This window comes from Lonchura striata, chromosome 4A (assembly GCF_050655825.1).
Source record: "Lonchura striata isolate lonStrDom1 chromosome 4A, ASM5065582v1, whole genome shotgun sequence".
NCBI lineage: Eukaryota > Metazoa > Chordata > Aves > Passeriformes > Estrildidae > Lonchura > Lonchura striata.
Window position 1 is genome coordinate 7,977,784 of NC_140742.1, and position 26,908 is coordinate 8,004,691.

The 26,908-nt window shown below is 43.3% G+C and overlaps 1 pseudogene across 1 annotated transcript in view; it reads left to right on the top strand.

The window, feature by feature from the left end:
• LOC144247123 (protein FAM162B-like) overlaps positions 1-5,362 on the top strand; it is a 57,263-nt pseudogene extending 51,901 nt beyond the window's left edge. The window contains exon 5 of the transcript XR_014952434.1: positions 711-5,362. The product of XR_014952434.1 is annotated as a protein FAM162B-like (transcript). The remainder of the gene's footprint in view (positions 1-710) is intronic.
• Positions 5,363-26,908: the final 21,546 nt, after the last annotated feature.

Below are 26,908 nucleotides of genomic sequence, written 5' to 3' on the forward strand. Positions count from 1 at the left end.
CACAGTGACACAAGAGATGTAAATCAACTCCTACCTTCCCTGCAATGCATCATATGCTTATCCCTCTTCTTGCTAAGCCCTGAGTAGTCTGGAAATTGCTGTGTGTGAAGGAAAGGAGGCTTCTGAGATGTAACCAAGCTGGGCAAGGCTTTGCACAAAGATGATTCCCAGTGGTGCAGCAGCAATGGAAAATTATCTGCAAGGCAGTAGATTTGCCACCTGATGGAAGCTGTAATTAAGCACAGCACCTGCATGCTGGGAAAGACTTCTGAAAATACCTTCCAGCAAAGGTTTTTCCACCAATGAGGCAGGAACTCTCTCCTGTACTTCCCTTTAGATTGAGGCTGGCTCTGATCTGACTGGTGAGCACAGAGGGACTGAGGGAGCAGAGGCTCCATCACTGGTGCCTTCACACCTTCCTTGCATGGGATTCATCCTCCTGGTGTCTTTTTCTCCTCTGTCTTAACAGTTGCAGCAAGTGAGGAGCTCTGCTTTCATCCCTTTGGAAAAGAGGAGGGTGGGAAAGCAATTCTGTGATTACAGCCCTTTCCACTTCTCCAGACCTCTGGAAATGGATCTTTATTAACACTATTGTCAGTTATAGTGGATTCCTTTTCACTCCCATCACTAAAACAATTCTGATGCCTGATCAGTCGTATTATTGCCACTTATATTTAGTGCTAATTGATTCCCTGTGTTTATTTTCTCAGACACAGAAAAAGCATCACTCATTGCCAAGCAGAAGTTGCCTCCACCCTCAGCCCTGTTCTTTCTCCACCAGGATGTGGTCTCTCCTCTCTCTTCCTGATCACTCAGGGCCAGATGAAGACATCCAACTCAAGAGTAATGAAACCCTGTCCTCTGCACACCCCTGAGGGGCTGGTAAGAAGAGACATAGGGAGGTGACATTTTTTCTGTACTGGCACCAGGGTCCTCCAAGGGCTGTCAGTACCAGCTCAAAGAACACAGGAGGAGCAGAAATCCACCCTGGTTCGTGGGCAAGCATTAATTAGCCCATAGCAGATGCACTGACACTTTCTGTTCCTTGCTTCAAAAGTCATTTCCAAATGCAGGAGGAAACTGAAGACAGGTCAGAGAGGTTGCCCCAGGCAGCCAACCTTGCAAATAGTGATTTGTTTTAGCAGGGAAAAGGAGGAAGAATGGATTTTACTCTTGGATGTCTGTGTTTAAGAAGAGGATTTGATTTTCTTATATCTCTCCCTTATGTGTCTGGATTTTAAAAACACATATAAAATAATAGGTATCTAGAATAACAACCAAAAAAGTGCCTTTTAACTTGTTTTCTATAAAAACATGATTAGGATTCAGTGTCCTCTTTCAGCTGAAAAAGTCAAAAAGCCAGTGCCATGCTACAGCCTCTGAGGGAAAAAGGCTGGAATCATATCCAAGTGTTTAATATTTATCAGATGATGGTTTCTTTTCTCGTTTGTTTCAAAGAATAGGACATAAATAAAAGGAAGGGCACATTTCTTTTAAAATTTAAAGGACAAGATTATGAATTTTACATTTCTGTAGTAACATATGCATTGGTAATGTGCACACAAGGAGCTTCAAAACAATTATAGCATTCCAATATTAGAGATCAAAAATAAAACAAAGGAGGGGATTCAAGCATATAATTTGTTCATTGTTCATTTATCAGCTTCAGCATGAATATTTTCATATCTGAAACCTAGACTTGGGGCTGAGTTACACTGTGCAGCCATGGAACCTTCCTTTGAAAAGGGCTGTTTACATTAAAAAACAAACAATAACAATAGCAGCATTCTTCTAACTGATCACAGCTGAAGCAAAGCAGTTTTATTTCCAGTGAAATAAATTTGTTAAGAGAATTAGTGGCTGGCTGAGGCATCAAGCTGTGTGTGATAATGAGATGGGTTATAAATAGTGTCATTAATTCACATGTCCTTCTAACACATGCCACTCCAGTTAATGTTCAAATCCCAAATCCCTCAATGCAAAATGCACTGACCTCCTCATTAAAGTATCTGATGGAGAAGCCTGGTTTGCATGTAGCTGCTGCCTGGTACTCTGCATCAGGAATAATTACAGGGCAATGTTTTGCTTCTCAGCTAAAAGGCAGAAGTATTTCTATCACCAGAAAATAAGGCTTTCCTCACGTCTCATGCTGCCTTTTCCAAGTGCTGGGGTGGTTTATGGGGCAGCACATCTCCCTGGGCCCTGCAAGAGCAGGCTGCCCTTACACCAGTGCTGGGATGCTCCTGCATCCTCTGAAACCTCTGCTTGTCTTGCAGCATGGCTTGAAGTCTTGCTGTCAGGGCCCTAAAGTTAAATACACTTTCTTCAATGCTCTGCTTACCCCACTAGCAGCAACTTTTTTGTCCAGGGAAGAGCTTATGCTGATGGCAGCTGGCACTTGTCTCTGAGGTCCTGCAGAACAGGGGCACTGCAGACAGCTCCTGACACTGGCTCCTTCCCTTGCAGGAGCCCCTGAGGTTTCTCTCCTGTTGGGAGAGAAACACTATGGGGAGCAGAGATGCATTGCTTGCTGTTCCTGGGGCTCTACAGAAAGAGCCCAACATTATAAATCTTGGTAAGTGAACAGCTTTATACCAGCAGGAAAGGCAAAACAGACCAAATTGTTTTTTCCTTTTCAACCATTTTTCCCAATAGGCCCCTGAAGAATGAACATATTTCTGGAAAGTGCCTGGAGAGAGCAGCTGTCTTTAACACATGTGGGGCTTCTAGTGAATCCCTTCTGCCTCACCTCTGGGACACTCTGGGATGTCAATGCCACAGCCACAGCTGGGGCAGCAGCCAAGGGAAGCTGCTGTGGCAGCCCACAAACTGCACTTCTGTTCTCTGCCAGCATCACATGCAGCCTGAGTAATATTTCTCCTGTTTCCATTTTAAGAGATTGAATGTGCTGGGTGTTTTCAGCAGGCGGGCAAACCACGTCTCTGCAGTACCATGGCTTTTGTTGGTGACAGTTTCCATGGTGTTGGTGTTCCCTCAGTCTCAGAGATAGCACAGTTTCATTATCTCCAAAGATGGTGTGTAAATTGCCCATCTCATTAATAAATTAGACCCTGGTAATTATGGGCTTTTCTAAATAATCTAATAAGGATACTTCTGCCTTGATGAGGGGAGTTTAACTGTAAAAGCAAGATTTATAATGTGCTTACAGGAATTGGGATCAACAGGAATGCCTTGCCTGGAGACTGAAGGTTGTCTCTGCCCTGTGCAGCTAAAGCCTGATTTCTAGATGGGAAAAGGAGCTATTGATTTAAATGCAATAAAGTCACCAGGTCTCTGAACACATCAGCATTTGCTTGTGCAGAGACAGAAGGATCAAGCCTATGTTGGAAGAGCTCCCTGCCCAGGGTGTGTAGGGGATAATTCTGCTCTGAGTCTGTTTGCAAAGCCAAAATGCAATGATGGTATCATGATATTGACTTACAAATCGTGAAATATGTAGAAAGTAATACAACTAGTGATTTGTTTGGGTTTTATTTTTTTCCCTTTTAGGATTTAAGTCTTCAAAATGCACATACTTAGGCTTTACTCTGAGCCTTTTGGAGAAGCAAAAGAGATGCTGAGATCCTCCCTGTAATCATCTGCCTCAGGAATCTGCAGCTCCATAAATGAGGTATCCAGGTGTCAGCAGAGCTTTTGAAATCACAGAGGTTCAGAGCTGGCTCATTCCTCTGCAGCAGGCAATGTGTTCCCTGTGGTGACTGGGACATGCTACTGGTGGTGTGCAGGAATATTCTGTGTAATTCCCAGTGCACATATTCAAAAAAAAACCCCCAAAAACAAATAAATCCATGACAGAAATGTGTATAACAGGGATCCAAGTGACCTCTAGGAGTAGGAAGGACTCAGCAAATGGAGTGAAGAAGGAACTGGGCTGTTATATATAAAGCATATATACATTTTTCTGGAAGAAATTAAAAGTGGCTGGTTTATATTGGTAGATGCCACACATCAACTGGCTTAGAAATGTAATATTAATGCCTAAAAAAGGTGATTATCACCTTAATATTTGCTTAATATAGTTTTAAAGGGAATTACCAACATCATATATTACATTCTTCTCCTACAGTAAATGGTCTCTCTCTGATGCATTTTATTATTTACTGTAAATTCATTCAAGCAGTATATTTTGCTTTCAATAAGGTACCCTCAGTTACTTTTTCTGTCCAGGATAAATTGAGATAAATTTTGCCTGAGCCTGGATTTTGCTCATGGCATCCATCTTTACCCATGAAATGTTGCAGTTGGAGTTGAACAGGAGTTGAGAAATGATAATATTGTACTGCAGAAAGTCACAGCTCACCAGTCTGCAGCCAAGCTGCATGCAGAGGCCACATTGAAGCAGCCAGGAGTTTAATAAGAATTGAAAGACACAAAGGAATGTGATGTATTCTCTAATGTTTATTCTGATAAAGCAATAAGAACATTACAAGAAAATGACACTAGTTATTTACCATGACATGGTGAGATTACACAGTAGCATATCATCACCCCAGGCACCATGGCTTGCCACTAGTTTCCATTTTTGCCCTTGGAGGCTTAAGAATTTATTGCTAGAGTTATTAAAAATGTTGCTAGAGTTGTAGAAATGTTGCTAGAGTTATAGAATACTTTTTGGAGGGGGTGGAAGAGAAGACTTCAAATAAAAGATATCTCCATCCCTTTGTTGACAATTCCACGTTCCCAAGGCTTAGCAAATCTCATAGCTATGACCACTGTGTTGTCAAATTGGATAAAAGCCTTCAGGCTGGCACGGATTGCCTTCCTGCAGAAGTTGTGGAGTCCCTGTGAAAGCTGCTTGATTGAAAGCCCTGGTTTCACAGCTCTCACAGTGGGGGTAAATGTGACCTTGAGGTCAGCTGTGCTTTGCAGTGGCTCTGGGAAGACCTGCCCGTGGTAATGAAGTCTCCATACTTCCATGCCTTTTAAGAAATCCTACTAGCTGCCCCCAGTTACAACATTTTTATGGATCCATCTGGACTCTGGTTTGCACTTCCAGCTCTGGAAACCCTGGGATCAGCCCAGGGCACAGTCCAGTGTCTGTGTTGGGGTGGATGTTGGCAGATACCCCATCGTGCAATGTCTTTTGTGGCAAGTCAGAGCAGTAACGGAAACACAGAATACATATGGGTGGAAAAATAATAATAATTTTTTGAGTCCCCCAGGTTATGGGGCTGCCTGTGGCCATGGAATGGGTCATCAGCACTCAACATCCCAAATACTTTGCCTGCAGCAGTGGAAGCACAAACAGCAGAGCTCTTCTCTTCTGCTCCCCTCTGAAGAGTCATCATTTGCTCCTCACTAACATCAAGTGTTTTATTTAAAAGTGTTTAAATATGCAAAACTCATTTCAGATTTGTATTATTAGAATTTTTAAGTGGACAAGGATGCAATATTCTCATTACAAGGGAGAAATGTCACATTTTAGCTCAAAGAGTGTTGTCAATGCCAGGTTACAAAACAGCGGTAATGAAATATGCAGACTTTTAAAAAGGGTAGTGAAGGGAAGCCTGGCAGGGCTGCATGTTCTCAGAGAAGCAAACCTCTTTGTCAGCTCAAATGCACGTGGCAAGGGAAAGAAAACTGAGAGCTTTGGCTCGTCCTGTGGCAGAGAAGTTTAAAACATATCTTTGGGGATACCTCTGGGCATTGCTGGAAATCCCATTCAAACCTGACTCTTTGAAGCCAAGCAATGTGTTAAAATCTACTGAGTTTCCAATTCCCCCTTGTGAGGGCTTACAGTATGTTTTGCTCTGTAAATTTCCCTGATTTTCTTACAAAACTGATGAAAGGGCAGGTGTGTATGCTAGAGGGGACTGGAGCACTTGTGGAAGATGCCTGGGCTCTGCTGAGCTGTCTCCCTTGACTCACCCTTGTAAAGCCTCTGAAGTTCATCCTGCCTGTATATGCTGAGAAGTGAGGAGCAATTCCTCTGGAGATTTTAACATTCTGTAAGTAAAACAGAATGATTTTTACATCATAGGGCTGAGACTTGAAAGCCAGTTGGGATGGATTTTGTTTAACTTCCCTATTTAAATAGCTCATGCTGTTTGAATATTTATACTTGTCTTTATTATCCCACCCATGTTAGTGGCAAGTATGTCTATATTTTGTATCTTTGACATAAAATAAGAAGGGGGCAGGTAGGGATGCAAATAGGAATTAGTCCATGTCTGATATAGAGGGAGTTGATGTTATAGCCTGCTAGCCCAAGCAAGGCATAAAAATCTCAGATGCCACTGGGGCATTTTTCCATTCTTGCTGCCCTTCCCAGTGTTGATTTTTCCTGTGGTTGGTGTCTTTTGGGCTGTTAAGAGCACTGAGCTCACCACTGCACTGTTGTTACCTGCACACATTGAAAGAGCTGTGAAGGGCAAGGTCAACTCTGAGACACACAAAGCAAATTAGGACTTACAGAGCACTAAACTCAAATTTCTTCAAGCCATTTCATTTTATTGATCAGACACATTTTTATTTCCAAATTGCTTGCTCTTGGGAGCCATCCAGGTTTCCTAGTGTGAAGGACTGTGTAAAATGTAACGATTCAGCACTCCCAGTGTGCCTGTCTGTGGATTTTGTTAACCTTTAAGCTACATTTAGGATGCAAGACAGGACTTGAAGAGCACCATCATATATCTGATTATCTTCTGAAAGAGTTCTCCAATTTGCATTTCCCTCATATCCTCCTTGAAAAGACATCTGTCATCTCTCTTGGTTAAATCCTAGGATTTTCCTGGAAGGGAGATTCCCAGCAAGAGAGTCCAGCAATTCAGCCTGTGCATGGAACAGTACTTAGCTAACTCTTCCGCCAAAAATTTTTGTCCAGGATGGTAAGTTTGTCCCTGTGGCTAATGAGTCTCAGAACTGACAGGTGTCACTTCAGGTGAGAAGCTGGAGCTCACCCTCACTTCAGAAAATGCTGCACAGTTAAATACTGTTACTGCTTCTTTACCACGGTTGGGAGTGCTGGCTCCAGGCACATTCTTGGAGTCTCTAGCGCACAGCTTTACTGCCAATTTAATGCCTTTTTGCACAGGAAAAAATGTATTATTTTTGCCTCAAATAAATGAGACTTAAAGTCCCAAGAAAGGATATACAGTCATTCTAGATGAGGAGAGAGGCATATACAGTAAACACTTTAGTATGTTGTGCAATAAAAAGAGCCCTATATCTCACAAATACAGACACTTAACTTATCATGTGCTTGAATTAAAAGCATACACACAGTTCTTCAGTATCCACAAACTATTTGAAGGGCACAGAGCTGGGCGGGTCTGCAGCCACTGACACTGTCTTTTTATGTTTCTCCTTATTGGTGATATAAATTGGACTGAGGGTGACTCTGGGAAGAGCTAGTGCCACTCTCCTGGACCAGGGCATACTGGGGGATGCAGGGCAGAGAAACCTGTGCTGGTTCTCTGCAGGTCTGGCTTATGTTTAAAACCAGGAGCAGCTATTCTCATTACCCTGAACAACTCAGAAATCCCTCTTACTCTGCTGGTGACACACAGGCTGCCAGGATATAAGGAATAGCAACAAAGATCTGTGACTGTAGAGTGACAGTTGCAGCATCTTCGTGTGAGGGATCTCCAGAAACATCTGCAGAGCTGAGCTGGTGAGTTATCCTAAGCAAGGCAGCTGTGCCTTCGGGGCCAAGCAGTCCCAGAGTTCCATGGAGTGCAGCTGATGGAAATCAAATCCATCCTGCAACACTTCATTAGAGGATGCCCATGGATGGGCATGGGGAGAAGAAGTTAGGGTGGTTGTGAATGCCTCATTTCCTTGAGAAATCAGACAAAAATCTCCCCAGCACACACAGGCTAGGTGTGAGCAGCTCTGGGTGTGTGGGTAGAGAACGGCGCCTGCTGAGCCCAGCGGGAGTGGAACACTGGGAGCTGCTGAGATCCAGAGCCTTTCCTTTCCTCAGCAGCAGCCCAGCCTGTCCTGTGGATTTCCAGGGTTTTCCTTTTAATTCTTCAGTTGTCATCTCCTCCTTTGAGGTAGTTATGGCTGCTCAGCTCCCTTTTCCCAGCCCATGTGAGTTCATCCCAGGGGAGCACCAGGCCAGGAAGCTGCACAAAGCCACCCAGGTGCCCCCAGGGCTGCTGGCCCTGGGCTGCCAGAGGCCATCTGCAGGACCACAGGCCACCTCTCCTCTGGAGAATGTACCACCAGTGCCTTGGATCCGATGTGAGATGTTGTGTTTCTGTATATCACAGGAACTGGATATTTATTTGGCAAGCTTCACGGGACCACACTTGCCAAGTATTATTCTCCTGGACTACAAGCCAAGGAGGAACTGAGCTGAACAGACTTCTGCCTTCACTCACCTGAGGCTCTCATTTCTCTTTCAAATCACCTTTTCAAATTTCATTCCCGAAACAATACCTCTAAATAAAGAAGTAGAGAATATATAATGACATATGGGAATATTTCTGTGGAGTCCATCGTAATCCCATGTTCCCAATTCACCTCTTTGCCTCAGATTCCCTTTGTTCCCCCTCCATCCTCCCACCAGCCTCCCTGTTTGTTCTTTTTCCTTTTGACTGCCCACTTTCACATTAATTTTAGCTTTCCTTCAGTCTTTTAATGCAGTATCTATTCCTTAAATTTACTATAGTTTGACATGCTGTTTTATGAGTCACTGCTGCAGATAGAGTTTGAGGCAGATTAAATCACACAAACTAGTTCTAACAGCTCCCTAAATCTAATTTGATTTTATGCTCTTTTTTGACAAACCTTTATGGATTCTTTCATCCACACCCTCCCCCTGAACAATAATGAAGTAAATACGTGTATTTTTTGCACATGGTGATGACTGTGTGCTGGGGATGGAGGGGACCCACAACTTCCTCCCTTTTCTTTGTGAACAGATGCTGAGATAACCCACCACAGAAAACCTGAATCACATCTTCTTCCTCAGAACTCTTCTCTAACCCTTTTCTCCTCCAATTAATTTATGACCCAAGGTGAAGAATTCAGAGGTAGCAAATTGAGTATGCATCCCCATTTTCATCTTTTTACTAGAGAAATGCTGCTTGGCAGCAACATTGATTTCCCAGCATTTTTGTGGCCAAAAATTACTTTTCCCCAGCTTTTTCTCCATGATCTTTATTGAACTTGTTTGCTTTAATACAGTGGGAATCATGCTGGTGCTTAGAAGAATCCATTCTCTCCAAGCAACAGCTAAACTTTCCATACAGCTCCACTTTGCTTTGGTGTTTAATCATCTTCAGAAATTGTTGCTAAACTTGTATGTGCTACTAAGGACATTAGTCTTTAAATAACGTTGTGCTGTGGTGGTGTGAGATGATTAGATTGGCAAGGATTTCTGTTGTGGTGTCATCATAATTTTCATTAGTACAGTGAATTATAACAGCTTGTTCTGTGCTCAAATTGATGATTACTACTCTGAAACCCTGGCACATTTCACTAACACCTGACATCTGGAAGAGAAAGGTGGGAGGCAAAGCAAGCTCTCAAAGTTGCTGTGTGATGCACACTGATGGTCTCTTCATTTGTTCCAGCAGTTGCTGCAGCCAAGGGTAATGGCCTTTGTTGGTCAGCAGAGTTAATGCAATTCTTGTGATGATAAACCAATAACTCTTGTGATTACTGACGGAAAATATCATCCAGCAGTGTGCTGTGCTGAATAGGCAGCAACAGCAAGGAGCAGCAGATCCTTATTTGAACTAAGGTAATGTATCAGAAGCAGGTGGATGAGTTGGAGAATTATTTTAAAAAGAAGATAAAGCATGCATAGAGTGTGCAAGTGTACATCAAATTGAAGGCCTGTATCAGAACAGAAATTATTGTTATAGCTTTTTAAATAGAAGATTGTTATACCAGCAAAACTGTAAAAAAAAAAAAAGCATTTCTAATTCATCTAACAAGGGATGCCCTTGCTAGATGGTGATCCCTGGCAGTCTGGTGCTGTGCAGGTCATATTGCTTCTGCAGCAGCTGCACAGATCACACATCTGCCTTGTGCCCAGCTGAAAAGGGAGACATAGATGGACCTGCTTTTCTCTGGTGGGTACAGCTCAGGTGGGTGTGATTTGGGAACAGCCACCACTTCACCCTTGTTCTCCCTTTAGTGGAGGCCAGTGACATTGTCAGATCAGTTTTCTTTGCATCACCAGAGAAATTCTTTTCCTGCAGCATTGGGCCTCTCATCAGCAACTCAAAAGGCAGACCACTGGCATGAGTTTTGGTGCAGACATATATATTCCAGCACTCAGGACTGGTGATGATTCTTTGCACAGCATCTTGTTCCCTGCAAAGTCAGCAAATGCCACGTGCTGCCAGTTCTGTGAGCGTCCGACAGGAAAATCTGATTTGTATTTCCACCATTAAGATTCTATTTCCAGCCCAGAAAATTATGCTGGGTGACAAGAGGAAGCCCAGCTCCGTAAAACAGTGTAGACAAGACTGTCACACTGCTGCCTTGGCAGAATAATCTGCTCTGACACTGAGAAAATCCTGCACTGCACACCCGAGCCCTGACCCGGCCGGGGACATGCACGAGTGTGAAGCACCAGCGCTGCCACCACGAGAGCCCAGGGTGCCACAGGTGCCACCAGGGTGGGGACTTGCCCAGCTCCAGGGGTCCCCAGGCACAGCCAAAGTTCCTTCACTGACTTTTGTGGGTGAGCACAGCACCCTGAGGCAGAGCCCCAGGACAGCAGAGGTGGGGCAGTGCCTGAGCCAGGCTCTGGGACAGACGCTGCAGGGCTGCACAGGGGCCTGGCTCTGCTTTTGCTCTTAGCAAAAACCACAGGAACAGCAGCAGCTCTACATCCAACTTTTCTTACAGCAGAGTGAGGACTTGTGGCTGCCATTATCACGGATATTTTCTGTACAGCTGCATATTAAACTTTTAAGAAAATAACCAAAAGCCATTAATCACTAGCATATTTCTCACTACTGTGGTGGCCAAGGATTACTTCAATACTTATTTTAATGGATTTCTCAGCTATGAACGATTTTTAGGTTAAAGGTCTTGCAAGTCTATTTTTATAAGCTTTCTTAAATCTAATCCATTACTAATTTCCATATGTCTTGCACAGCACTAGGATAATGTAATGCATCACCACTTAAATCCCTCTCTGATAAAATTATCCCAGGTATTACAAAAATTCAAAGCATTGTTCTTAGCTATGTGAGCCTTTCTCAGATGTCTCACTAGTTAAGACATAAGCCTAATGTGTTCAGATTTTTTTTTCCTTTGGGATAGCTGGAATAGTTTAAGATGGCACCTTGGCAGCTTAGATTTTCCACATCAGCAAATGTCACAGGCGCAACTTTTTTAATGACAGCTCTTAATAGAGAACAGCTAACTTCCTAATCTTGTGTCTTATTTTTTGGCCTCAGTTCCAGGGTTTTTAATCGCATAAACCAGCACTTTCCCTCTAATGTCATGTGAAACACTGATGTGTCTTTCATCATTGATTTCCTCAAATAATTTTGGTATTCCCTGCTATACAATAACTACAAGCATCAGTCTAAGCATCAACAGTACTCTGCTTCTGACAGTTGCCTTGTTGGTTACCCAGCCACGATTTTCACAGGGGAGACAGAGATGGCATTACCCAAATAATCAACTGCACACTCAGCTAAGACCAGACAGCTCTTTGCCTTTTCTACCCTATTAAGATATTTCTGATAAATGGTGGGAGAAGGTTAAAACAAGAAGCTGAGCCAGGTCTATCACAGTATATGTTGCAGGGAAAGTTTATGTTCACAGTCTAGAAGCAAAAAAACCCTGACTTTTCCAAGAAGTCTAAGAAAAACTTGAAAATACAAGCCTGTTAGCACATCACAAAGTCAATATAACACCTTGAAAAAGCACAGAACAGGAGATAAACTGGAAAGAAAGCATTGCTACTACATTGGAAAAAACATGGTTATGGAAGTATAGGTGGAGCCAAATGGATGTTGCAAGAGAAACCATTCTATCAAAGCCTGCAGAGAAAAAAGGACAGGGAAAAATAGCACAGGAAGTGAGCAGTGATGCAGACAAGGTGACTGTACAAGTTCTTGACAATATCTCAGCAACAGCAGAAATCAATTGTGTCCATTCAGCTGTCCTCTGATGCAAGAACTGCCCTTACAGCCCCCAAGGAGGAGCTGCAGGAGGTCACCCACAGGCAGGTGAGTACCTGTGGGTAAGTTTATTGGATGCTCTGTAATGCAGCTGTGTGACATCTGGGCTGTGCCAAGGCTGATTGTAAAGCCAGGCTGAGCCAGCAATTCAGAATTAGTGGTGGTTGCTGAAAGCAAAGGCAGACATGAAATTACGAGAAACCAAAGGTCTCTGAAACTGTCTCTGAGGAGATTTGTTGTTTTAACCTAATATACCCGACACCTTAAAGCCCATGAATCACCAGTACAGCTGCACTGCACGTGAAAGGAATAAAATATTCACCCTTGCCTGAGTACATATCACCTATCTAGGGCTGCTCTGTGCTTTTCAGTGCCAAGGAATTGCAGGTGTTTCTGAAACAATGAGATGTTCAGGTGGTTCACCAGAAGCAGAGCTGGTTCCTTTCTGAAAACAAGCTTTGTCGGGGCTTGCAGTAGGGAGGACTCACTCCACTGGGTTATTCAGTGCAAGTCCCTTGACAGCCTTCAAATTGCAAGCTTCTAGCCAGCTTTAGGAAACCAATATGTTTCCAATAAGTGCTTGCATTATTTTCAGGTTGCTGTTGAAGTGAAGATTTGCATCACATTATTAACATAATGTTGCTGAAAATGATGTGACCTCTATTCATGTCTCCTGGCCATAAATGATTTATGCTGAGCCCACCTCCATCCTTCCCCCTGTACAGACTCATCTGTGCTGACATTTCCTTGTGAATATTTAAGGTGGTGTCTGCTCTCATCTCTTGTTCAAAATCTAACACAAGCACACTGCAGCACAGGAGGGGAAGTGGATATGCAGCACACAGGTGGTGAAGGGACACAGAACTGGGTAGTCTGTAAAAAGGTAATACTGAAAATGCTGCTTTGGGGTGTGGGTTGAATTGAACTCTCATCAATAAGCCTTTGGAACTTGCCTAAAATGTGATACAAATCTTGCAGTCCTATTACAGCCTCTCCTTATTTCAGTGCAGGAATGTTAGCTGGGGCAGGAGTTAAGTGTGGGTGCTGGTACCAAATATGAAGGGCACAGGGTTGGCTCAGCCTCCAGTGGGAGATTCACCACCCCAGAGCAACAGCTGGACCTTGCAGAGATCTTCCCTCAGTGCCAGGGTCTGCCTGGCATTTTGCTGCTCTGGAGAGGGCAGCTCTGCAGCTGGGGCAGTGGCACAGCTGTGTCTGCATGTCAGCCAAGTCAGAGCTGGTTTCTGCACCAATGCACTCACCTTGTGTGACAGCACTGGTAGCAAAAGGCATTTCAAGACACCTCTGAATGGGGACACCAGGTAATTTGTTTGTTTATTGAAATGACACCACACTGCCTGCAGGGCCACCTGTTAACCTTCTCAAGCAAGATCTATATATATAAAGAGAGACAGTCATATATATATATACATACATAAAGCAAATTTGATACTTCATTTATGTATTCTTCTCATTACAACCTCTTGGACATAATCCTGGCCTATGATCCAACTGTCAGAAAAACAAAACACAGTAATCTGTCCCTAGTGCCTGTGGGGTTTGTGCTGCAGAGCTCCTGGAATATGCACATGATGTAGGAAGGACAGGGACACTGGGGTTATTAATAGCACCTGCCTTTGCCACGTGGCTTTGTAGCTGAGCACTGCCCATGCAAAAGCAATCCCTGTCTGATTCTGCACATCCTGGCTGAGTACTGAAAATAATTCAGCCTGCAAAGGAAGGACAGGCTGGAGGGAATGGGGCTGTCACCCTTACAGGGAGCTATGTCCTGCCATATCCTCCCTCCCTCCATCCACTCCACCTGTGGGACTGCCATGTCCCCTGGGCTGAGCCATGGCTCTGCTCCCTCCTTGGTCTGGGGACTCTGCCATGAAAATGTGACTGCCCCAGGGTGCTGCTAAGAGCAGCAAGAAGGATGCTGAACACCCTCCAATTCCCCTCTGCAGGTCACATTGCTTTGTCCCCATTGTCCAGAACCATCCTGGCTCTGTGCTCAGTTTACAGCTCCCATTCCCCGCAGTGCATTTGAAAGCCAAAGATTTCTGCCAGCTTTCCAAGGCCCTTGCACCTTTCAGTTACTACAGGGAAGTAGCAAGACTTAGGCAAAACACTTATCAGGTGTATTTTCCCATCTACACTTTCTTACAGTACTCTCAAAGTCAGGTGGCAGCTCCTCTCCTTTCTCCTGGATTGCTTTTTGCTCCCTGTGAGTGGAAACTGGGGTGTCACAGGGACAGTTGTGACAGAGGGGACTGGCTTCTCTCCATATCCCTGTGCTTCCTTGGTTCTTTTGTTGCAGTGGCTCTTGTTTGGAGAGTGTTCTCTGTGTTTGAAAAGCTCTCCATATTTACAACCCCTGGAAATCACACTGTGAGTAGCTTTGCCTGTCACGTAAATTTTACCAATACATTGCAATATTTGGAGATTTTTGTCACCTCTGGCAACATCATGACAGCCTCATGTATGGGAAAAATAACCCAGTGCCACCTTTGGCCATGTTGGGGTGGATTTGAGTCATGCAGATGACAGCCATGCAGTGACTGGGGACATCTTTTTGTTCACTGTTACCACAGACTTCATTTAGAACATTACTGTCTGTTCAAAACACCCTCTAAGCAAAATCCTGTGTATTGTTCATAATTTTTACATCTAGGTACTCTTCTGGGAAACCTCACTCTATGCTTTTGGAATTAAAGTATTACTGTAAGTGCTTTTAAGCTTATTCATAATATTAACATTTCAGTGGTGCAAACACATGAATATTCATTTACATGAAGTTTGAGCTTTGGTTAGATTCAGCTCCTGAATTAAGGTGTTGGGCAAAAAATATTCTTTAGGATACTTTGCATGTGTACTTGGGGTCCAAATAATTACTTGCATTGCCTCTGTAGTTGCAAATATTAATTTCAATGCATATAGGAAATTATTTTCTTCAAAACAAAAGCAGAATTGATTTGGATTTTGTAGTTATATGTTTGTAATATGCTGGTAGAAAGAGCTGGAAAATGTTTTGGTGGTTGTTCACTGCCTCTCTCCCTTTAAGGAGAAATAGTGAAGGACATGTAGTCCAGTCTGAACCTGCAGAGCATCTAATGGGATTATGGTGCTTTATAGCACAGTGTGTTCTGTTTAACTTAATAAAAATGCTCATTGCAAGCAGTGCTGTTGTGAACCTACTAAACAAGAAGGAGCCTCCTTTACCCAAGTGGTGATCAGGCATTCAAACAGGCAGCATCTTCAGCTTCAACATGATTTACTCACAGCACAGCCTGCAAATCCTCTGTGCTGGCCCTTTGGGGCTCTCCCCACTGCTCCCCAGTGCCTGGCACTGCAGCCAGGCTCTGCTCCAGCTCTGCCCTTGCTGGCACCCTGTGCCACACAGGAGGGAGGGCTGGTTCCAAAGCCAATGCATTAGCACAATTTGCTGGCAGCTATCACAGCAGAGGTGTGGAAAAACACCCTTCTCCTTGTGCACCAGGGTGGTCACAACAAACAGGGAATCTAGGGGAGCATCCAAGGAGGAATAAGGGCAGGATAAATGTTATTACTATTACAGACACATTAGCATGATTAGAGGTGTTCACAGTGCAAGAGGCATTTTTTGTCTTCTCACAGTTCTCTATTATGAGGGCATTAATCCAAAACCAACCCAACCCCTCCTTACCAAAATCTTACTTATGTTGTTCGTTCTCCTTTCCTGCTGCAGTCTGTGATCCTTCAGCTTGCTGGCATGCTTCAGTTAATATTTAAAACATCATCAGATGGTAGCTGTGGATAGTTAATACCCACAGATGTATTTTTAAAGCACCATCATCACATGGTATTCATGGAGTGTTAATACCCGTGGATATATTTTCTGTGCATAGGTTTTCCAGCCCAGGGACTGCCTTCCTTATTACATACCACCTAAATACAGAAATCTTCACCTGTAAGAGGATCCCATGGTATTGTGAAGTCAGAGCTTTTGAGCACTCTCCTGTGCAGTCATGTACCATGTTTAACACCCATAAAAATTCTGGGAAATAGGCAGAGGGTGCCCCCATTCAGAAAAGGGAGAAAAATCCTTTAACTCTGAAGAACAGAAAGACAAGCAGTGGACAAGGGCAAGTGGTGCCCAGGGAAATAATCACCCAAACTCAGGAAGCAAGAACCTTGAAGGAAACAGAAAATTGAGCTTGGATAATTTTCCAACTCATTAACTGTTGAAATGGAGCAAATTCTACATCTGGACCTGCCTTCATTAAATTGCAGGATTGACTCACATTGACATCTTACTGCCTAAGCCCATGCCTCTCTAACCAGACCAGGGAGCCAATCTCTCAGCAGGCAGTGCTCAGCAGTGCTGTCCCATCTCACACACACCCCTCAAGCAGCTCCAGGTTTCCCATCCAAGATTTATCAGCAGCTCTGCTGCTCAAAGGCACAGCAGCCCACATTACCTCATTCCCTGAAATCCCAGAGGTAAAACAAACCTGTACAGACCTAACATACCTTGGAATTGCTGCTGCTCCTGCTCTTTGATCCCACAAAGATGCCCTGGAAATGCTGCCCTGTGGCAGTGCTGGGGGATGAGGAGCAGCCCCAGAGCACCAGGCTTCAACAGGACAGCTGCACTGAGCAGCACATCTCTGTGATTCTGACAGCTCAAAAAGTTTGTGGCCCGGAGGGCCCAACAAAATATATTAAAAAATAGATAACACATATTTAGTCCACCTCAGTATATTTTTAGGCACCTACTTTCCAGCTGGGACAGACAGGATTTGAGTTGCAAGGAACTGAGATCAAGCTTAGCGGGATGCCCACACATTTCAGCATCCCACACACTTAATACCCATGATTGTTACAGCAGAGCAACTAGTCTGTAATTAGAACAGACATTGCCAGAGCTGCCTTTGTATTACTTATGAGTCATGCTGCTAAAATATTCTTTATTCATTATCCAAGACCTTTTCATTTCAGTGCCAGCCATTACCATGTTTCAGGCTACACAAGACTCTGCCAGACTTGTCAAAGCCAAGTGCATTCTGATAGGGATCTTCATATTTAATCTGACAAAGAGATAGATACTTTACAAAAGAGAGAGATCAAAAAGGTTCAAGTCTGCCCAAAAAACCAAGCAAACAAAACAAAACAATACCTAAAAATTCCGAGAAAAAGAAACAAAAACAAACAAAAAAAACCCACAAAAAAAAAAAAGTAGTCTCAAAATAAGGGATTTTCTCCTTTTTGCTTCTCCAGGCATACATCACAGCTAGAAGAACCACTTTAAAACTTGTCTTAAATTGTTCTGTCAGTTAATTACATATTTTTATTTTAATGTCTTTCTAGTCAACCAGAGAGGAAAAAGGCTCATGAAGAATTCAAACTGAATAGAAAACCTTTTTTTCTTCTTTAATATAGTGTATGGAACAGAAAGGGGGAAATATAGCTGAAATGGATTATGACAAGCAAATAAAAGTAATATCAGAAAATTCCTTTGGGCAGATTCTGTTCTAGGCCACTAGTATTTACCAAGATTCATTTTTTTATTCACTGTGTTATTAAATCACTGGGTTGGAAAGTCCTTGGGTCATTTCAAACCACTGTCTCATTGATTTCTTATTCCTAAAGCATTCTTAATATAGGAGCATCATTAGAACTGATGACAACAATCCCTCTATGTCCCTCAGCAGTAGGCCAATTGTCTAAATGCTCTTTCTGCTGAAGAAGAACACTGACAGATTAATTAAGGCCCCAAAATCAGGTTTGTAAATAAATGGTTGGGTTAAAAAATATTAATTTGACAACTGAAAGTTTTCTATAAAGAACCACAGCAGGAAATGAGTGCCTTGGCTTGCTGTTTCCCAGCTTTCACGCAGCCAAATGATGCAGGTAGCACTCGGGGATGCAGCATGGCAGGAGAACATCCCACTGCATAGCTGGGGCCTTGGGTGTTCAATTACTGCTGCTTTAAAGACTTTATTTTTGGTCCTTTAGCTTGCACCTGCTACCCTGACTCTGGAGCACAGGCTGCAGACAGAGGTGCCTCCCCCGAGTCCCATTCCTTAAGGGGATGGTGTTTCTCTGTTCACTTCATTTCACAATGTCATGTTCTGCATCTCTAAAATCGTTCAAAGTTTTCTTGAATTCTTTTCAGATTTATCTCTTTAGTTAGACTTAGAAGAATAATTCATTCCACAAAAAAATGGAATTCATTGCTTTATATTTTGGAAAGCACTCTCTCAATTGTTCCTCCTTCTTAAGTTGAAAGAGTGGCTTCAATCTGAAGTTCCTTGAATTGTGTTTCAATGAGCATTCAACCTTTGCCCTGCACACAGAAATCTCTGCACTTCCCTGCTTGGTATTTCTTGGTTAATGTATTTAAACTTTTTTCTCCTGCTTCTATTTTCCACTCCTAATTTACTTAGTATTTCTCTTTAGCCTTTGGAAAACTTCTGTATCTACATTTCAAACAGCACCTTCTTTCCCTCCCAGATCTGCACCTGAGCTGGAGCATTTTGCCTGAGCCATGCAAGCAGGAAAGGGAAAGGGAAAGGGAAAGGGAAAGGGAAAGGGAAAGGGAAAGGGAAAGGGAAAGGGAAAGGGAAAGGGAAAGGCCAGCCCTGGTATCTGGTGGTGCAGTGCAGAAATGTGTAACAGATGACTGATCCTGGTGGTGCCTGAGACAAAGCTGTCAAGTGTTCTGTGTCACAGGAAATCAAACTGGAGCAAAGCATTATTATTGAACTATTCAGTTTATCCATCTAATTATTTCCCAGTTAGGAAGGACATGACAGAAGTAAAGTACATAATGTTATCAAGAAGATAGTAAGAAAGAAAACCTCCAAAGCATTAAAATAGAAATAAAACAAAATTTATATTTTTAGTCTGAAATATTTTTTTCCCCCATGACATCCATATTCTTCCTTTCAATAAAATCCCCAGGTGCATCCATTTCTGAAAGCACAAAGAATGTATTTACTGCCTCACAGGAAAAACCATGCTCTGTGGCATCATTTCCTGCAAGACTTACAGACCTGGAATGGCATCAGCTTCTTTTCCCAGACAAAACCCTTATGAATTGGATTCTTCACCTCTGGGAATGTGGTGCATTGGCACAGCAGGGAGGGACAGGACCAAAACACCTGGGATGAGCCCCCAGCCAGGCAGACCAAGAAATGCTGGCTTTACTCAGCCTTTTTTTCCTCTCCCTTTTCCTAGTTTTTTGACTAGCAATAAAAACACATGGCTAAAGACCCAGTGGTCAGTTTAGGGCTTGAGCAAATGAAGGCAGGTAATTAAAAAGTAAATCTATAGGAATGACCACAGCTGCTGTTTCCAAATCGTGGCTGAAGGAGTTTAAAATAATGGGAACTAACATAAAACTGCTTCTGAGAGCCAGAATAAGCACTAATAGGCACTAAATTGTAAATTTCTTCATTAACTCATCTTTCTACTGAAGAAATGAGGTTTCAGAGGGAATTCAGGAATCATTTCTTCCACATGAAAAATTTGTGCACTTAATTTGTTGCAGTAAACTGCTACTCTGAATGCTGAGGAGGTCTGTATTAGGCAGATGATGAAACAGCATCTGCCTTAACTGCTTTTTTCCTCCCATTTAACTAGTAAAATATTTCCATTTCAGTGATGAGATGAAAAGCACAGTGGAGAAAATCACAGGAGAAAAGAAATTCCCAGTTTTCTAAGCTGGGCTTTAGAGGGAAATAGCTGATATTGCAGACTTAGCATAAAAGAAAATAATGAAGAGTCCTTTTACAAAAGGTTTACAGTGAACAAAGAGAGTAAAAGCATTTTGGAGGGGCATGCAGCACACAAGTGGGATTTCAAAACAAGACAAGGGACTTGTAGATAGACAGATACATATTTTTCATTATCAAGACTCTTAGACTTTTCTTTGATCTAAAACCAAACAATGACAATGGAAGGATTTACAGACTCGGGAGTCTGAAATCTGAGTCTGGTTTCCATAGATTTCCAGTTATTCAGAAGAAAGTAATTGGAACCTACAGCCTCATAGGTGTGCCTAACATTGGCTCTGTATCATCTGTAGATGATAATACCTGCTCCATTGAAACTCCCTCCAGTGACACACATGCAAGAAGCACCACAGATATGACAGTGTCACTGCAGGACAGTGGAACTCACTGGTTCAGCTCTGGAAGTGCTGACCTTTTCTTCTTTAAACAGCGTACTGGATACTGGGTTTTAACACAGCTTACTTCATGTAAAATATGCCCTTTTATAAGCAAATTCTGACTAAAATATTAAGTACTTTTTCCAAATGCTTGTTCTTTTTCACTCCCTCCAAGTATTCAGTTCTCACATACTACACCTAACACCTTACTGCATATAAAATTCCATCCTTGAATTTGAAGTGAAATTAGAAGAGCTTAAATTGCTCAGAGTCTTGGGAGGCCCCAGCCCCATCTACAGCAGGAATGCATTTAAGGATTCAGCCTCTGGATTAATCCCATGGCTCAGTGGATGGATCCAAGCTTCAAATTGAAGAGGTTTGGAATACCCAGGTCACTGAGCCCAAAAATCCTTATGGTCAGCAGTGGGATCTCCTCACAGATATTTTGCTGCAGAGATTTTGCTGCAGTCCCCTTCCCTGCAGTAGGTGCAGTGTCCAGTGTGTAGTTGCCCCACTGCAGATCAAAATTACCAGGAATAAGTGAATTACTGTGCCAACATTTTTAGAGCTGAGAAAATTGATTACTTCAAAGCTGATTTCTTTTTCTTGCAACATTTTGGCAGAGTTCTTAGCACAGAAAAGGCATCATTCCCAAAAATGGTCAAAAGGAGCAACTCCTATCCATCATTTATCCTTCATAGTTAGCAAAAAATTTTGGGCTTCAGCACAGAGTGGCAACCTCTCTTGGCATTGCAGATGTTGTTTAGATCTTCTCCCTGGTGCATGTAACACATGGAAATGGAGAACCAGCACTTCCAAATGTTCACATATTAGAGATGTAATATAGAGGAACAGCAAATGTTAATGTGAGGGACCCCTAAGTGGATCCCCTGTTCCTTCGGGGGAGTTTGCAAAGCCTTTCTCTACCCTTCAGTGTTTTACCTTGCTGGGTGATGATGTCTCAGTGAGGTGCTTTGTACTGTTCTCCAGAGGAAGGAAGCAGACATTGATATCAGATAAAGTAGGAGAAAAGTTTGTAGCTTCATCTGTTTCAGCAGCTACAAATATCACCAGGAGAAAACATGAAGGGAGAAGTGTGTATGCCTATAAATGGCCAAACGAAGAAGGAAGCTGCATTTGTAAGATTTTTTTGCTGTAAGTAGAAAAATGTTGTTAATACCTGAACATACCCATCTGATCACTATTTATAATTTCAAGACACCATCCTGGTTATACCCTGCACAATCTGCTCAGCAGCCATCTCAAAGCAGCCAGGAGAAATTGGAACTTGCCAATTCATTTACCAGTGTGCTACAACCTTTGCTGCGTCCAAATTGCATCTACCCATCACAGTTGCTGGAGTTACAGGAAGCACAAGATAGTGTCAGGGAAGAAATTATGTCCATAGGAAAAAGTTACAGAAGTGATCTTGCTGGAAACAGCTGAGCAGCATGGATAATAAGAGTTCTAGCCCCTGAAATGTCAGCAGGTTGAGCAGGGATTCAAGGATGAATGCTGGGACAGTTCAGCCCCCTCTTGCCATTTAAATGTTATCACAACAATTCCTGTAAGTTTCTAAATTGAAATAAATAATTAGCAATGCATGGAAATTAATCATAGGCTTGTACTGGGAAAGCAGCTAGCCAAAATAAAAAGGACCTTTAAGGTGTCACATTTTTGAGATAGTACTGACTAATAGGAAGTATTTATGTTTGTCTGCTCTGTCTCCAGCCTAATCAGACTAGCACCACTTATAAAGCATATTTATCCTAGCTGGCTTCAAGCTGGCAAGTGTGTGTGCAGCTCAAGTCAGAGCAAAAAGAAGAAAACAATTGCCCTCTGATCTTCACGGGTTTCAGGACAGGGATGGTACCAAATTTTAGGAGATCTCAGTTCCAACCCTGACAAGACCCACAGAGACCTGGGTGAGTGGAGGGAGCCCAGGCTGAGCCCTGTTTCCCCCACCTTTGCTGAGCTGTGCCCATGCAGAGGGCAGCTGCTGTAGGGTCCTGCCCAGCTGTGCTTGTGCAGAGCAGCTCTAGCCTTGGCATGGTCTTGGGGGAGTGGGGTGTCTGTGTGACCCACCCCATTTTCCTTGCTTGTGCATGAAATTCCCAGCAGAACTGATGTTTTTGGGTTGTTTTATTTTATTTTTATTTCCTATAAGCACTGCTAAGTCTGGTTTTATCAAGACTTTCTAGTCTAATAGGATGCTGCTGTCACTCATGAAGGAAGGGCAGATGTGCAGCAGATGAAGCTGTCCAGGAGAGCTCTGGTGACAGCACTGCAGATGCACTCAGATGCCATCAATTCATAGAACAGTGCTGAGCAAGGCAGCAGAGGTACCAATGCCCCAGCTGAGTTTGGATACTGCATCTCCTGAGGCCTTTAATCCTCATATTCTCTGCCACTGTCAGCTCTGAGTTTAGCCTGTCTCCAGGCTGAGTTATCCAGAACAGCCCCAGCTGCGCCACCCAGGACCAAGGAGGGTGAAGAGCAGGCAGGATCCTGCCATGCTCCAACAGTGAAAATATTCCTGATTTCCTGTTGGCAGCCTTGAGACAGTTACCTTTTGCCTCTGTGTTGGGCTGGAAGTCTGGTTGTATGACTACAAGGACCAGTTTACTGCAGAAAAACAGGCATTGTGATGATTTTAAGTGTTCTTAAGTGGCATTTCATACAAAATATAAATTACCTTGCCCACTGCTTCCCTTTCAAATATCTTTTCTAGCTATTTTATTGATCAGCTTAAATACATCACTTGGCATTATATGTGTTAAGTGTGCCTAGAGATCTTTCTTCCAGCAGTATTTTATCTTGCAAAAAGAAGAATATTGACAAAATGTGTAGTCTCTGAGGTAAAACGTGATGGCCAGATGGGCTGAACCCATCACTTAGAGGAGCAGCAGTCCCATAGAAATGTAGGTGTTTCAGAATGATCATGCTGCCTTGGCTCAGTTTCCAAGAATACCTGACTGCCCAGGGTTTTTGTTGTGCCTGAAGTTTGTAATGGGATGGACACCAAGGTTATTTGATAGATTCTTTTATGGCTTCTGGCTCACTCCCTCCAGTGGAATGGGGGAGAGAATGGGAAGGCTAAAACTCAGAAAGCTTATGGGTCAAAATAAAGACAATTTAATAGGCAAAGCAAAAGTTTCACATGCAGCAGAAGGAAACCAGGGAATTCATCTTTCCTCAGGGCAGGCTGATGGGTGTTCAGCCATTCCCAGAACAGCAGGGCTCTGTCACACTGAACAGTGACTTGGGCAGGCAAACACCATCCCTCTGAACATCCCCAATTCCTCCTCCTTCCCCAGCTTTATGCCAGGGACATGGTGCCACATAGTCTGGGAGTCCCTGGGCTCAGCTGGGCTCAGCTGTCCTGGCTCTGTCCTCTCCCAGCTCCTTGTGCACCCCCAACCTTGTGGCTGCTGGGCTGAGGAGCAGAAAGGAACTCGATTTCACCAAAACCATCCCTGTTTCCAGCACAAATCCAAGCCACAGCCCCATACCAGCTACTGTGGAGAAAATTAACTCTACACCAGCCAAAACAAGTGCAGAGTCACAAAATATAAACACAATAAGTACTGTGCTGGTGAGTTATGGGATGTAGACTCACTTGAATCAAATCTGTAAAAGGATCTCAGCAGGTCACACCATGCCTTTGGAGTCTGGGAGGATTTCTAGCCCCAAGAGCTGTTCCCTGCACCCTCCCTGACAGGGCCACCTTCACTCCCTTCTCAGCAGTCAGACACTGCCCCTAAACACCTGCAAAGGACTTTGTCATAGACAAACTTAAACACAGAACCTCCAGTTGAAGCTGTGCTCAGAGGAGTCCCAGGATGCAGGACACTTGCTGGGATCAAAGCACCAGCAGGACACAAACTCCATCTCCTTTCAGATTTGGCTACTGCTCTGTCACTTGGGGTTTCCCAAACCTGTGATGTGGCTCCTTTGCATGCCCCACCTCTTTATACACTTGCTGGCCTGAAAAAGCCCTTCCATAGAGATTCATTGATCTAAACCACCAGACACCAACTCCAGCAGACTCCTGAATACAGGGAATCATGAATGCCATGAGGAGATTTCATGTATTTAGATGAATAACATTATGGGGTAGGACATAGAGTATACCCCATGGTAGCCATCCCCTGAAAATGTGACATTCATGAAGTTGAAGATTATTTTGCCTTTTGTGTTATCTTACACTAGTCCTGAGCGCAGGAAGAAGAAGAATGCCTGTTTTGCACATCACTTGCTATTAGGCTGTGTCTGGTTACATCACATCAGCTGACATAATGTTAACCAATGCAAGCAGATAAAATGTGACACAAATGTCATGTTGAATCAGATTTTAATGGAGTTGGCAGGTTTTATACCACAGATGAAAAATACCAAGTTCTACCATCATACCTGTAAGTATTCAGGATAAAGCAATTCTAGTCACTAACTCCAAGCCACATTTTCATATTCTATTTTATAAAATGGCCATTTTTACTCTCTGTTATGTTCCTATTCCTTCCCAATAGTCATAAAAAACCACAATGAGGACTAACCAGGACAAAGCATGCATCGGCAGGGAATTAATCTACTGAAAAATGGATAAACTTAAGAGCCTGTCTCAAAAAAGACCACCAAAATCAATAACAACCTTTCTATTGATTCAAACGGGAAATAGATCAAGGTGTCCATGCCTCAATATATATTTTTACTGTACAACTAATTTCCCATGAGAAGGAAATTACAGGGGTTTTTTTGTAGGCCTGGGGGAAAAAAGCAGAGCAAATTTTATGTAACAGAGCAGAAGGATTACAAAGGGGAGGCAGCACCTAGGTAATATATCAAGTGATAATACCATGTTGGGTTTTTCAATCTTTTCTTCATTTTCTACTCATACAGAAATTTTACACAGAGGAAAGAGCAAGGCTGATGTTTGCACCATGACTTTTGTCCATGCCCCTGCAAGCTACAGCAGAGAAAACATGGCTTTGGGATATCAGAGAGCCCACCTGGCCCTCACTCCCTCCTCACCCAGCTTCTGGAGCAATAAAAAAAAAAGTCCCAGGACCTTTGGAGATCCTGTACCTGTGGCTTCTAAACCAGCCTTTCCAGGGCCACATTTTGCAGGAGATACAGAGAATCCTGACAGTCCTCTGCAGGGCTCCTCCTTAGCCACAGCTGCAGCTCATATCAATTATTTTCAGCATCCTGAGGGTGTTTATCATGCAGTGCCTCAGTGGGATTCTGCCTTTACGGCAGATTATTGTCAGGAGACTGGAAACTCTTGTGCCACACTAATAAGGTAATGCTCTGACAAAACAGTTGGTTAATAAGTTTTATTGCAAACAGAAGACAAGTCAAAACTACAGAATTGCAGCCTGAAGGGAAGAAAATAGAAAATGTCCAGCATCATCACTGCCTGCAGTCCTCACACATCACCTGCTCACCAGCACACTGCCTGCACACTGCAGCAATGATCTGCAGCAGCGTGGGGAGGGCATGAGCTGGCAGAGGGATTCTGCTCCCCAAAATACATCACCTAGATAGTTTTCTCACATGCTGATTTTCCTTCTCGCACCATATAAATTACACATCAGAAAAATTTCCCTTCCTTAGTCTGCATGTCTTCTGGTAAAAGGAAAAGGACAGATATCCCTGCAGGGACTGGGATGCTGAACAGTGAGCTGAAAGTATCTGTCAGGGGTAGCAGGAATTAAAAGGACACTGTCCAGACCATGGATATAAACTTGCATAACCACCTCCTTGGTTTTGTGTTCATCACATAACCATGAGTCAGAAGAAGAATTGCATTTAGCACCCTTTGCATGCCAGATTTTGCTGTGCTCTCTGTGCTCTGCTGCTCCTTTTTGCTGTGAATCTTCTCTTTCTACTTGATGAGAGCAGAGGCTCCTCTCCTGCTTCTTTTTATCTGAAAGCTCTAATAGCTCCACTCCTCAGCCCAGTTCTGGGGGAAGGGAGCACAGGCAGGGAGGTGCTGGGGGCAGATGTGCCAGCTGATAATTGTTGAAGTAATGCTCCACTCAGGTTTTCAGTATATTAGACAAGGTACCTGTGCTCTTCTCCAGGCTCCCCACAGCAGCTGCTGTCAAGGCCAGGTGCCACTGAACAAAGACCCTATTTTGTAGGCCAGAACTGCCCACTGAGGGTTTGCCTTTCATATGGGAACTCTGATAAAGGGAACTTGAACTAATCAAGCATTTTTTCTGAGGTGAAAACATTTCCAGCTTACCCTCTTGATCCTTCAGATTGCTATTCCTTGCGTGCACTAGAGGAGTGCCTGCAGATGGACCCAAGCAAATTATTAATTCAGTGATGAATCCTGCAGTTTACCAGTAGACTAAGACTCAAATTGCAAAACAATTCATCTTCAACCTCATTCATAAGTGAGAAACAGGTATCTCGAGGCTGGTAACCTTTTAGAAACATCACGATGACAGATTCTGCCTGACAGGCCTGATATGAATTTTGCCTGCTGCATAAATATTGATGGCCTTAATGCTCAGCATTGCAGACTTAATCTTCTTAGCAGGTACCTTTCCAGATCTGGAGCTGTGCTGGCTGCAGGGTCACCCCTCCTTCCCCAATGATGAGCTCAAGGTGCTGTTTAGAG